The 13,169-nt window shown below is 36.5% G+C and overlaps 1 protein-coding gene across 2 annotated transcripts in view; it reads right to left on the reverse strand.

The window, feature by feature from the left end:
- Nucleotides 1-11,489, reverse strand: part of LOC138694779 (membrane progestin receptor gamma-like) — a 60,345-nt gene extending 48,856 nt beyond the window's left edge. Inside the window, exon 1 of one of the 2 annotated variants that reach the window (XM_069818841.1) lies at nucleotides 11,122-11,489. The gene's annotated coding sequence lies outside the window, so the exon portion shown is untranslated. The remainder of the gene's footprint in view (nucleotides 1-11,121) is intronic. The other variant, XM_069818840.1, reaches the window with a different exon arrangement.
- Between the last annotated feature and the right edge of the window lie 1,680 nt (nucleotides 11,490-13,169).

Raw genomic sequence — 13,169 nt, forward strand, 5'->3', positions numbered from 1 at the left:
AGTTCACTAAGTAGTTTTTTTTCAATGGCTAGTGCACTGATACACGATAGTCGATCATTGGACATGGAGTTTCTTAGACATATTTTGATCCTTTTGAGTGTGCTCATACTCCGTTCGCTGCTTGCTGTCGTGGCAGGGAAAGTTAGAATTAGTCTTAATAACTTAGTCGTTTCTTGATATATGGAATCCAGTCCAGTAGTCACAAAGTATTTTAGGAGTTCCTGAGGAGGTAACTGTTTCTTCTCATCTGCATAAATGTTGTGTAGTTCATTTTCAAGTTTTTCCGAATCAAAGAATGGATACTGTTTCACCAAGTCAGCCACTTGATTAGAGGGGAATTTTGTTCTGTAGTCCATGAATTTTTTTTCCTGAACTAATTCTACAAACTCAAGACGGGGAAAATCTTCAAATCTCAATTTCATTTGAACTATTTGAGAATCTAATAATTCATAAATTAAAACTCTCAAAGATATTTGGTGTTTTTCATTATATGACAAATTGTTGTTTAGCTTTTTACTTTTCTCGACGCAGTTTTCAATGAAGATATCTTCTCTTAGATTTTCTAAGTTGCGAATAGCAAGATGTATTTCGGCATGACACACTGTGATACTAGCAGAGGTAGATTGCAAAAGTCTGAAGAGTGGCTCAATGTATACGAAGCAAGCTTCAAATACACACAACAAGTACACAAACATTGGATCATCCATATGTCTCTTCAGTCCCACAGCACAATTCCGGGAATCACCATCCCACAGACAATCATCATCGATTATTGCAGTGAAGACACTGTACAAGTCATTGAAATGTTTTAGAATTGTTGAAACTGCTCTAGAATGGAAGTTCCACCGAGTTGTACATGCTTGTGGCAATTTGAACCCCTTTTCATTTAACAAAACCGTTCGCTTGGAAGACTTACTGAAAAAGCTGTGAAATGCAGTTAGAGCAGATATAAATAAACGAACTTGTTTCACAGTTTTGCAACCATGCAAAAGCACTAAATTTAATTGGTGCGCATAACAGTGAATAAAAATAGCTTATGGACAGAATTGTCTCACCAGTTTCTGCACTCCTCCTTCCCTACCAGACATCACCGTTGTGCCATCATATGTCTGACTTACAACTTTATTCCCTGCAATCTGCCATTCTGATAAAACCTTGCGCAAAACTTCGGACAATCCCAAAGCCGTCTTGTCTCCGGATACGTCATAAAAGCCAACGAATCGCTCTTCTATGCGGTCTTCAATACAATAGCGAAATATGGTGCTTATTTGGCTTTTACACGATACATCTAAGGTTTCATCTGCTTGAACAGAAATGAAAGAACTTTCTTAAATTTCATTTTTAATTTTCTCATTTAATACAGACGTTATCACTTCAATCAAATCATTCTGTATATCGGGAGATGTTCCTTTAAAAAGAGAATTTGATTGCAGATGGTCTCGAATTAATGACTCATTTTGAGCAAGTAGGTCCAATAATTCCAAATAATTCCCTCTCTTGCCACTACTTTCATTTTCTCTATGACCCCGGAATGCAAGTTCTTGTTTTGACAGAAATATTGTTGCCTGAATAAGTCGTGCTAAAATACGTCTATTGGACGAAACTTCTTCATTGTGTTTCATTGTTTGAAGGCGGGCAGATTCTGAAAGAGCATGCTCTATGCGAATTGATCCTAGGAGATGAAACGACTCGCTGTGTAGTAAATGTTGTTTCGATGATTGATGTTTCTCGGCTTTCTTCATGAAATTGTTTAAATCAGAAAGCCCCTCAGTACACCATTCAGAATTATATGTTTCCCCATCATAATACACACATAACAATACATTTTATTCTTCACCACACACCCTGTAAGCCACTTGTATCTCGTGTACCATGATGGTTGAAAAGTACGCGTCTGTCTTTTGGTTGTGTCCTTTATTGACAGCAAAGGAGTCGGTCGTTTGTTTTTTAAATCACACTTTTGTTCGTAAGTCAGTCTTGATAATGGAATTGTCCTCAAAAATTCAAGTACATTAGTGTTAGGAACTATTATTTCACTCATTATTTATTATATCAGCCACAATGCACACTAACACTTAAACTGAACACAACTCACGAAAGGGATAACTCGGAAACTAAACTGTTTTCAATGTGAAAGCTAGCTTCTTGTTAGTCTTGCGACCAGGTAGTTTAGTTACAAAGGAATGGCAAATCTGCGGGGTGGGTTACACAGAAGAATGCGTGAAAGAAAACAGTTTGCTTAGAGAACAGTGGAGGGGGTTGGAAGCTGGTGTGTGCAGGCTTCATGTTTACTGCTGCATCACAAATCATCCTAAGCTGCCGCATCACAATATTTAACGAGTAAATATAAATTGTATTAAAATTAATACATAATTTTGTTCATAAACTGCAGGTTTATTATGAAGTTATTAACTGGGGAAGCTGAGCTTTTTAGGTTACATTGACGCTACGCCACTGCCGGTCAGAGACCGGGAAATCTCAATTAGCCTTTGCCCCCCGCATTCTCGACTAGCTTCTATGAATCATCAGAAAATCTTAGAGTGTGATTGGGCCAATTTTTCCGAAAATGTTTCCACACTTTTGCTCTCGTAGCTCAGCGGACGAACATCGGAATTTAGATGTCAACGTCTCAGGTTCAATTCCTCGTTACTCCTTTTCATTTTATTGTGGTTCAAGATAGTATAATGTAATAATACAAAAAGAAAAACTAATATCAGTATTATGCAACTGGATTTTTCCAAACCTAATATTAAATTTATGTTATTTATATCGCTAAAGAACGATTACAATATAAATAACTTTAATATTATTTATAAAGTATCACTGAAGAACGATAACAGAATATAAATGATAAATATTGGTTTGTTTAATTAATATATTGCGAAAGAACAATAACAATATAAATAACTTTAATATTGTTTTATAATGCTAATGAAGAAAAACAGAATATAAATGATAACTTGAATATTATTTAAATCGCTAAAGAACGATAACAATATAAAAAACGTGAATATTACTCATTTCGGAATTTCACAGATTTATTACGGATGTAATTAAGAAATTGTAGAAGAATAGTAATTAGTAACAGTGTCCTATTTATTCTTCTTGGAGCAAAATTTGTAACTTTTAAAAGTGTGGTTATTATGTTGAAGTGTATGTGTTGTAACGGATGCTTGATTTGTTATGTATGTGAGTCAGTTATGGGATGCTTGATGTCGTCGCAATTTCGTAATTATAGTTTGATTGTGTTTGTGTGACTATTGTATATTAATTTATGATGTATGGTACAGAAAGCTGCATATTTGTGTTATAGAAGTGTTACGTATGTGTATTGTTAATGTTTTTGTATGTTTCAAATTGATACCTGATATTTGTTTTGCAATCGCAATGCCTAATTTACGGATTGTTTATGTTTTGTTTACATCGCGTAAGCTAATTTAATTTTCTTTTCCATTTCTCTTTATGCTTATCTTTTTTGTGTATAAAACTATAGCCCTAACATACATATGTAATATAGGGCTAACCCCCATTGGAGATACTGTAGCTACAATAGTAATAATTACTATTCATATCGTTATAAAACGATAACAGAATACAAATGATGACTTGAATTTTATTCATATCTCTAAAGAACGATAACAAAATATAAATAACGTGATACCCATAAAGAACGATAACTGGATATAAATGATAATTTGAATATCATTTACATCGCTAAAGAACGATTAAAAAATAAAATGAAAACTTGAAGAAGGCCCGAACCCACGACCTTTGAATCATTAAACAAGCACTCTACCGCTGGTCTACGAGGCGCAGATATAGAACACTTTCATAGTTCCGGAACTGCTTGTACAAGCACATGCATCGTGTAACATCGCCGCGACCCGAAGTGGACTTTGAAAATATTCGCTGTTCACGAGTGCGGCCACTTTTTTTTTGACAGCTGTACATCTTACACTTCTGTTTCCATGGTACCATGAGTAACTCTTTCATTTCAAAACGTTACAATTTTTCCCTCTTTCACTCTCTTTCTTCCAGAATAAAATCATGCTAAGAAGTTTATCGCCCTTAAAAATCCATCCCCCCTCCCGGGTTTCAACCCGCGAATTTCGGATTCCGTTGTCAGCACGATAATGACTGCACCACCGAGGTCAGCTAACATGATTGATTTTTTCGGTGCATGTCTTATTTCAACGTCAAGGCGCTTGCTGTAAAAGTGACTGGACTCTGTTGAACATTGCCACGAATTAATAGATCTATCCATCTCGTCACCTTTAAGTTAAAACACAAAGTTGTTAGTGACATATGACCTACAAGTCAGTGGTGTTATCACACTCAAGTGGTGTAATTGTTCCATCAATTGCCAAGATGCAGTCATCGCGTTGGAGTGTGGGTATAATTACACCCACTGTGATGAAGCTCCGCTAAGGATGTCAGCGATCCTCTCAGATACAGAGGCAATCCACGTTCGATGAGAAGGTGACATCTTTGTAATTGGGTGTAAGACTCGTAAGGGACATTGAAATACTGAGGACCAGCCATACATCACATGTTTAGTATATAGCCCCTTACAGGTTAGCCTTTGCGTCCCTAATGACAAGCTTTCAGTCATTCTAATCTAGTGATGGGCAAAGTTGTTCTTTTCTCGGAACAGTTTCGACTGTTCCGGTTCCGGAAAAATACTATGTTCCAAACAACAGTTCCGAAATAACAGAACTTTACAAGTACCTACTCTAGAGATGAGTCGGAATCGTTTATTGACTCTCGCTCCTTTTGAGGAGTTCAAAAGAGTACCTTCCCTCTTCCCCAAGCAGCTTCCACATAGCGTTGGAGCATTCATCGCTCGGACTCCTCTTGAAATACGTTATCGGCATGACATAGCACACATGCTTCTCAATAGATGACATTCCAACGCACATTCGAATAGGTTTTGGAAACTTGCTGTGTATGCGAGCAGAAGCTTCATGTTCAGTAACTAAACAGCTGTTGAATACAACACTTATAGTTTTGGTACATAATCATAACGACACGGTAGCCAACTCAAAAATTTAACATGACATGTAAAACGTGTAGCATGTAATTTTTGTTCTCCGTGTTAAATAGTAAGCCTAAAAAAAAACAAAACAAAACATTAATACTTATTTTTGCTTTTCTTAATGCTTAGTTATAATAATGATTACATTATAATTTCATAAATAATAAAAAGATATATTTATATATTAGCAGTAGTGAAACCTGAAACCTCCCCACTGGCTTAGTAAAATGTTAGAAACGTATCTGTACCAATGCAAGAATTTAAACTTCGCATCGCACCTCGCTCTGTGTCATTAGTGTCATTATTCATGACCACACTCCAGGCATTTCAATTTCCATGCTTCCCCATCCATCCACGTGAGAGTTTCAAGTTCCAACGAAGTTCCAAGTACAACATAAAGAACGACGAGAACAGTGTAGCCGGAGCTGTCATGGTTCAACGGAACGGGTTCCGACCAACGAGTTAGAAAGAGACTTTCTAACTCGTTGGTTCCGACTGTTCTCTGTTGTCTCGGAGCCGGAACATGCCTTGCGCAACGCAGTACTGCTGGCCCGCAACAACTGGACAAGTGAGCAGCTCGGAGTCGGAACAGTGTTATTTCGGAACAGGAGGCTCCGACCTACTGTTAATTTTTGCAACAGTTCCGAGACCGGAACAGTTCCAAAATAACTGTTGTGTTATTTTTTACCCATCTCTATTCTAATCTGAAGGTTTCAATCTTCCACTCCATATTCCCATATAAATTTGGTCCTTCTGTGCATTCTTTGACACGGAAATTGGTCGCTGTTCAGAACTCGGGAATCATCGTGTGCACTGTGTTTAAACGCGTATTTTACTTAGAGAGATTCGAAACCCGTCTTTGGGTACGTACAAGCCTGGCTGGTTAACGAGCTCGTCGCTCGTAGCCTATACTTGTTTTTTTAAAGATGGGACATGACAGTTAAGTGGCCGAGCTTGGAACTACAGTGCCATGTTGCAAATATGGACTGCCATCCTGCCAGCTGATGGAAGCTAGCAATTGTCGTTAAGATGGCTGACGTTAAAACATTCATTGACGATTGACGCGAAGGTAAGAAAACAATACAAAAATCGACAGATAATCAAAGACGAAACGTACCAATGCTAACACTGGTGCACAATAAATGTCGCCAAGAGAGCTATTAAGCACTCGTCATGTGGGAAGTGTAAGTTTGGCAACTCAACCGTTGTTACCATAGCAACAGACCTACCACGCTATGTGACATTCAGTTGTTTTTCCGATCACAACGCTCCTGTCATGTCCCATCTTAAAAAAAAAAAAAAAACAAGTATACCTCGTTGCTGGTAAAAAATCGGGGTGATCAAAACGAAACTTGTTTATATCTGCCAGTCATTGTTGCTGAACTCACTCTGCTTTACAAAATGTTCGTTTAAAAACAATAATAATTTGTAAAAGTGCTAAGATGAACCGTATTGGTTTACAGGATCTCCTAAAAGTACTTTATATATTTTGCAATTTCATTGCTGAAATAACCACGTAAATAATTCCACTTTTGTGGAAAGCGTCTTCTGTCATAATGAAACACTTTCATTAAATCCCATATCGTTAATTCTAATGCGAATAGAACATTAATAAAATAATACGTATTAATATCAAATGGCCAGTACCAATAATTACCTCAAATTTCTAAAATCGTCATTTAATAAAATATAAACTTTTCATTTAGAAATTTACTTTTATTGGGATCCATTTCACACCACCTTGGATCTAGTGGAGAGGTCAAGAAAGCATGGGACTCTATCTCTATGGCCTTCAAGGACCTTTATGGCATGTGAAAGGGCTACCTTTATCTTTATTGGTATCCATTTCAACTTCTACTTCATCTCACAATTTCACAATAAGATATAAGTTTTGGTAGTCGGGATGAGCCTGCTTACAAACATTATAAAAGTCATCGGCGTAGCTCAGTCGGTTAAGGCGCTTGCCTGCCGGTCTGAAATTGCGCTCGGGCGCGGATTCGATCCCCGCTAGGTCTGATTACCTGGTTAGGTTTTTTCCGAGATTTTCCCCAACCGTAAGGTGAATCCCAAGTAATCTATGGCGAATCCTCGGCCTCATCTCGCCAAATACCATCTCGCCATCACCAATTTCATCGACGCTAAATAATCTCGTAGTTGGTACAGCGTCGTTAAATAAACAACTAAAAAAACACTGTAAATATTTGAAATTAATATTAATCGAACCACAATACGCGTCGAAATGGATAGCATTAAGCGTTTAGCACATGAGGAAGTTGTACGGACTCTCAGGACGCTTGCGCAGTAAAGGCATTTAGATCGCTGGTAGCTTGAAAAAAATTAAGGGATTCATTCTACTAGCTACCAGCGGGCTAACAGCCTATGTAGCAATCGACCGAACAGTCTTCGTCTTGCACGTCTCCATTGCGTAATGTTTAAGCATTCCTTCTAGCAAGGTAGCCGTCAGGCTACCAGCTACCAGCCAGGCTTCGTCTTGTACGTAAGCCTAACCTTTGAAACGAGAAAAAAGAGCTCCACCCTTAAGCCATAGGCTTCGTAGGGAATATGTCGTTTCGTAACATCCTAGATCATATATGTAACAGATATATCGGGCTTATAGGCTTTGAGGTTAACAACTTTTGTCAGGTTCACTACTACTACGCTGCCATCTAGTTGTTACATAAGGAGTCACGTCATAATTCTCATTTGAATTGCATTAGCGACTGTGTTGCCATCTCGTGTTCGTTTACGGCGGACGGGTGGCGATCCTGGCGGTTCTCTTCAAAGTGCTGCCGATTTTAACGTAGCGAGGAGTTATCTGTTACATATATGATCTAGGGTAACATACAGATACATCGCTGCTACGACTTGATTTCATCCTCGATCCTCGACGCTTAATATTTCCCTGTGTGAATCTCGGGTGAAACCGCATGACACAGACAAATTCACGCTACAGGAGAGCGACCATTTTCCGTGTCAAAGAGTGTATATTATTTATATTATTCATTCTGCGTATTATTCCAATTTTTTTTAAGTTTATTTGTACACACTTTAACATCTACTGTCATACAGCGTGTGTGAAATCTTTGGATAAGCTATATCAGTAGGCTGTTAAATATTAATGACGAGTTCCTGCTTCCATTGTCGTGTGTTGTAGATGGCTTGTGATCATGTAACTGATTTAGATTTTGTTTTAATGTTTATGATATTGGTGATTAGGCAGTAATGAATAATGGTATGTAAATCTCCAATCCGGCATTTGCCTTTATGACTGAGGAAAACCATGAAAACCGCAGTCACATTGGCCGAATGAGCTAATAGTTAGTTAGTTAATTAGTAAGTTATTTAGTTAGTGGGGCTTAAAAAGGGCGCGTCAGCTACTATGACTGTTTGCGCCCTTATCTAAAATTCCTCATAAAACAAAGACACAACTAATACAATAATCAGAATGCTAAAAAGAAATAAAAAGCGTTGTCACGGTAAAAACGAAGTACACAAATGAGTAAGGTGATTTGTAAAGCTTCATAAAAGTGAGCAGTTCTCAGACTCTAGGTAGTATTCAAAACGAACCAATAAAATAATAAAACTAAGGCCACCAAAAATAAGTTGTATAGCACATTTCAAAACAAAAATGTTTATAAAAATACAGAAATATACGAATATATAAGGTCCGAAATGTCAACTATATAAAATCAATATAAAACAACAATGTAAAGGGTCCGGAAGATATGAGGTTAATAAATCAGTATTTGGTACAGAGTGTTTACGTGTGATATTCCATTTTTAATTACTCACAGCTGTAACTCTGAAATCACAGGTGACTTTTAAATTACGTACATTGAAATGATGCACGAAATCAGAAGTTTCAGTGCGTAACGACAGAAGGCAGATTGTCTTCGATATATAATTATAACGTTCATTGTTGTCACATATCCATTCATTCATCTTTCAGGCTATGTAAATTCTTCAAACACAAGCATATGTGTACCATGAGACATCACTTCATTCAGAAAAATTTGGAATGTGGTGTGCAATATCCGGTCATAGGATCACAGTCTAATACATTATGTATTAGACTGTGATAGGATATTGGACCTATTTTCTTTGGGAAAAAAACTCTAAATACTGATGTGTACAAGAATATTTTCACGGGCTTCGTGGAGCACCTAGACGACATCGAACTTATACAGGGATATTTTCAACAGGATGGCGCCACATGCCACACCTCTAATGAATCCATTGCATACATCAGCAGCTTTTTCGAGGACTTTGTTATCACTGAAGATTTGTGGCCTCAAAGGTCAGACTTGACGTCACGAGATTATTTTCTATGGGGCTATCTCAAGGAAAGAGTCTACAGAAACAGACGACGAACCATTCGAGATTTCCTGACAAACATCACAGCCGAATTAAACAATATCGACGTAGGCTTGTTGAGGTATATATCTGGAAACATGGTGAAACGGGCAAGAATGTGACTTCAGGAAGAGGGGGGGACTTTCAGCACATCTTGTGACTGTGAGTTATTTTCCCAGAGATAACGTTTCATTCACACTTGGTTACGTTAATGTTTTGTTATTTAGTCAAACCATAGACGTACTGTACATAAAAAGTTGGATATCACACCGAAACACTCTAAATATTCTCAATTAAGAAGTGGCGAATTCGACCCCAGGGAGAGTCCTGTCATATTGATAACGAATAAAACTATCATGCTTATGTTTCCTCTTCTTATTTCCATTTTGTCTGTTATTTTATTTCGTTATTGCTCCATTAACGCCGTAGTATCATCTCAACGCTTCCAAGACGTTAAGTCCATCGAAACCATGTCCCTATGACTTATGTTCTCTAATATTTTTGTCCACTTTCATTCATGTCCACATTTTATGTGCGTCCATTTTTTTGGGTCCCTGACTATTATGTCCACTTTTATTTATGTCCATTTTTATTTAAGTCCACTTTCATTTATGTCCACTTTTATTTATGTCCACATTTATTTAAGTCCACTTTCATGTCAATTCCTTTTGTACCACTTGAAGATGTTCAGGCTGATTTTGATAGCCTTATAGATAATATTGAGCCTGACGTAATGGATTAACATTGCACATGGAAAGAACTTACATCCGAGGAACACCTGCTCGAGGAAGAAGAAGAGCAATGGCACCTAGATTCGCACCTGAAATATGGAACACTTATTATCAGGTTCTGGCAGGACAACATCGAACAACTAACATAGTCGAGGGCTGGCACAACCGCTTTCAGAAACACATCATCACACATCACGCGTCGGTCTGGAAATTCTTGGAATTTATCAAAAAAGACCAAAGGAATAATGAAATCATAATAATCCAATTGTTTGGCAGGCATTTGAATGTACGAAACCCTATTAAAAGATCGTACCTACAAAATTTAAGTCGAGTAGAAGAGATGTTCGAAATTATAACCACTACAACGAAGAAGGGCACATCAGAACTTGCCTCAAAACTATTAGTTATCATCTGAAGCTGTATGAAGATGAACAGGCAGAAGAGATTGAGTAGGGAATTGAAGTAAATTTGTAGGTGGACATAATGTATTGTAGTCATGTAGTGGACGTAAAAATGTGGACATAAAATTTGTGCAATTGGACAAAAATAAAGTGGATATATACTTCATTGGACATATATTTATGGACATAGTGTAATGGACTTTTATGTAATGAACATAATAAAATGGACATTAAAATTGTGGACATTATAAAAAGGACCTAACGTCTGTCTTTCCATCTCAACGACTTTTATTAGAATAATAATAATAATAATAATAATAATAATAATAATAATAATAATAATAATAATAATTTTATTCTAGCGAAGTTAAGGCTATCAGGCCTTCTCTTCCACTTAGCCAGAAACAAAAGAAGCTGATAGAATTTGCAATGATACAAGTTACAGTGTATTTAACTAAATAATAATAATAATAATAATAATAATAATAATAATAATAATAATAATCATCGTCATCATCATGATCATAATCATAATACGTGGATCAGTAGCCTTAATACAACCAAAGCCTACCAGCCGTTTATAAGTCTCACGTCCACTTACCCGCAGCAGACCAGTATGTAGATAACGTGTGATCAGCACACTGATCCTTTCATTGTCAGCCGTTGAAGCTGGTTTGCTACACCGGATTACACAACTCACTGCGTGTAAAATCGCCGAACTGTTAGTATTTATAATAACATTGTGAATAGCTGTAAGCTTTACATCATAAATGCCAATCCAGCCGTTTAGCAGATGAGGCAAGAATTGGCCTATATATCACAGTCACCACGGAGACGACCACTGTCTTTCCCAAACCGTTGTTTACAAATTTTGTCGCAGTGAAGAAATAAACGAGAAACACCTTGTTTCTGTCTGCAATCGTGTGAGTGGCAAGGGACGCCCGATAGAGAACGTCACATACACAAGTCAAGGAAAACTAGATAGCGAACGAACATATCACTCACATACACTTTTAAATCGCCGAAGAGATAATAAAGTGGAAACATGTGGCCTTGACGTTTATATAGTACGGTGAATGTTCTTGTTAGCATTTAAAAGGCACAATGAGAATTTGTGTCATTTGAAATGTTGATTATTTAACTGTGGATACCATTCTATCTAGTGCAGCATTTGCAATTGAAGTGTTCTGGATAATAATGTGTCTTTCTACATTTTTTCGAAATTCGAGTGACTGTGCTATAGTTTGTTTTTACATTACGCTCACCTGTTTCAATATTTATTTAGTGCAAAGGTTTAGTACTGACTAACGGTATCGTAGTTGCTAATTAATGGTTTTTGCGTCATTTGTATCAGAATAAATGTTTAAGCTTAAATATACGAAGAAAAAGGAATTTCGATGACAAGCAATTCACTTGGGGTTGTGATTTCATATCAAAGAGTCGCGAAATTAAAGTGTCTTTAAACGAAATAAAACATATTTTGTGGGAAACACAAACATACAGTATATATAAATTACATTTATTAGATACTGGTACACAATTGTTAAATAGTATATCATGAAAGAAGTTTATAATGTTATACTTTATGGCATGAGTCAATTTTTAGGTAACTAGCGAAGCGAGATTTCTAATTTTGACGAATGCAATAACTATGTAACATTATATACGTGTTTCATACGTTATTTTGTTTTGTACGACAGCATTATAAAACAATAAAAAACATCAGATTTGTAAGGATGAGTAGTTTAATATCATAGTCTATGAAGTTGATGTATTAAATATTCATTCATTCAGTGTTCCACTCAAGGACAGGTCTTTCACTGCAAACGCAGCATTCTCCAGTCTTTCCTATTTTCAGCCTTCTCTTTGTCTCCTCATGTGATCCATATACACTGACGGACAAAAAATTTGGGACATTTGAATTTTACTTTGTAAATGTATTTAATTGGTCACCATTATGTTTTAAATAGTGATTAATAAGATTATCTTACTATACCAAAAAAAGAAAATGAACATGACTACTTAACACCAACAATTACCCACAATAATGCCCATTGTTGTCACACTCTGTGTAAACAAAATTTTGTTGAAATCTAGATTGTGATGTTATTGTTGATAATTATTAGTGGTATGAAGTCATGTTCATTTTCTTTTTTTGTATAGTAAGATTATCTTATTAATCATTATTTAAAACATATTGGTGACCAATTAAATACATTTACAAAGTAAAATTCAAATGTCCCAAATTTTTTGTCCGCCAGTGTATCTTAATGTTGTCTATCATCTGCTTCGAACTCTTCTCCCGTTCACCATTCCTTCCAGTGCATCATTCAGTAGACAGTTTCTTCTCAGCCAGTGACCCAACCAATTCATTTTCCTCTTCCTGATCAGCTTCAGCATCATTCTTTCTTTACCCACTCTTTCCAAATAACTTCATTTCTTATTCTGTCTGTCCATTTCACACATTCCATTCTTCTCAACATCCAATTTAAAATGCTTCTATTCGCTTCTTTTCACTTCGTCATAATGTCCATGTTTCTGCCATACAACAACAACAACAACAACAACAACAACAACAATAATAATAATAATAATAATAATAATAATAATAATAATAATAATACAAAGTTTTGGATGGGCTCGGGCCCC

This window comes from Periplaneta americana, chromosome 2, assembly GCF_040183065.1.
Source record: "Periplaneta americana isolate PAMFEO1 chromosome 2, P.americana_PAMFEO1_priV1, whole genome shotgun sequence".
Lineage (NCBI taxonomy): Eukaryota > Metazoa > Arthropoda > Insecta > Blattodea > Blattidae > Periplaneta > Periplaneta americana.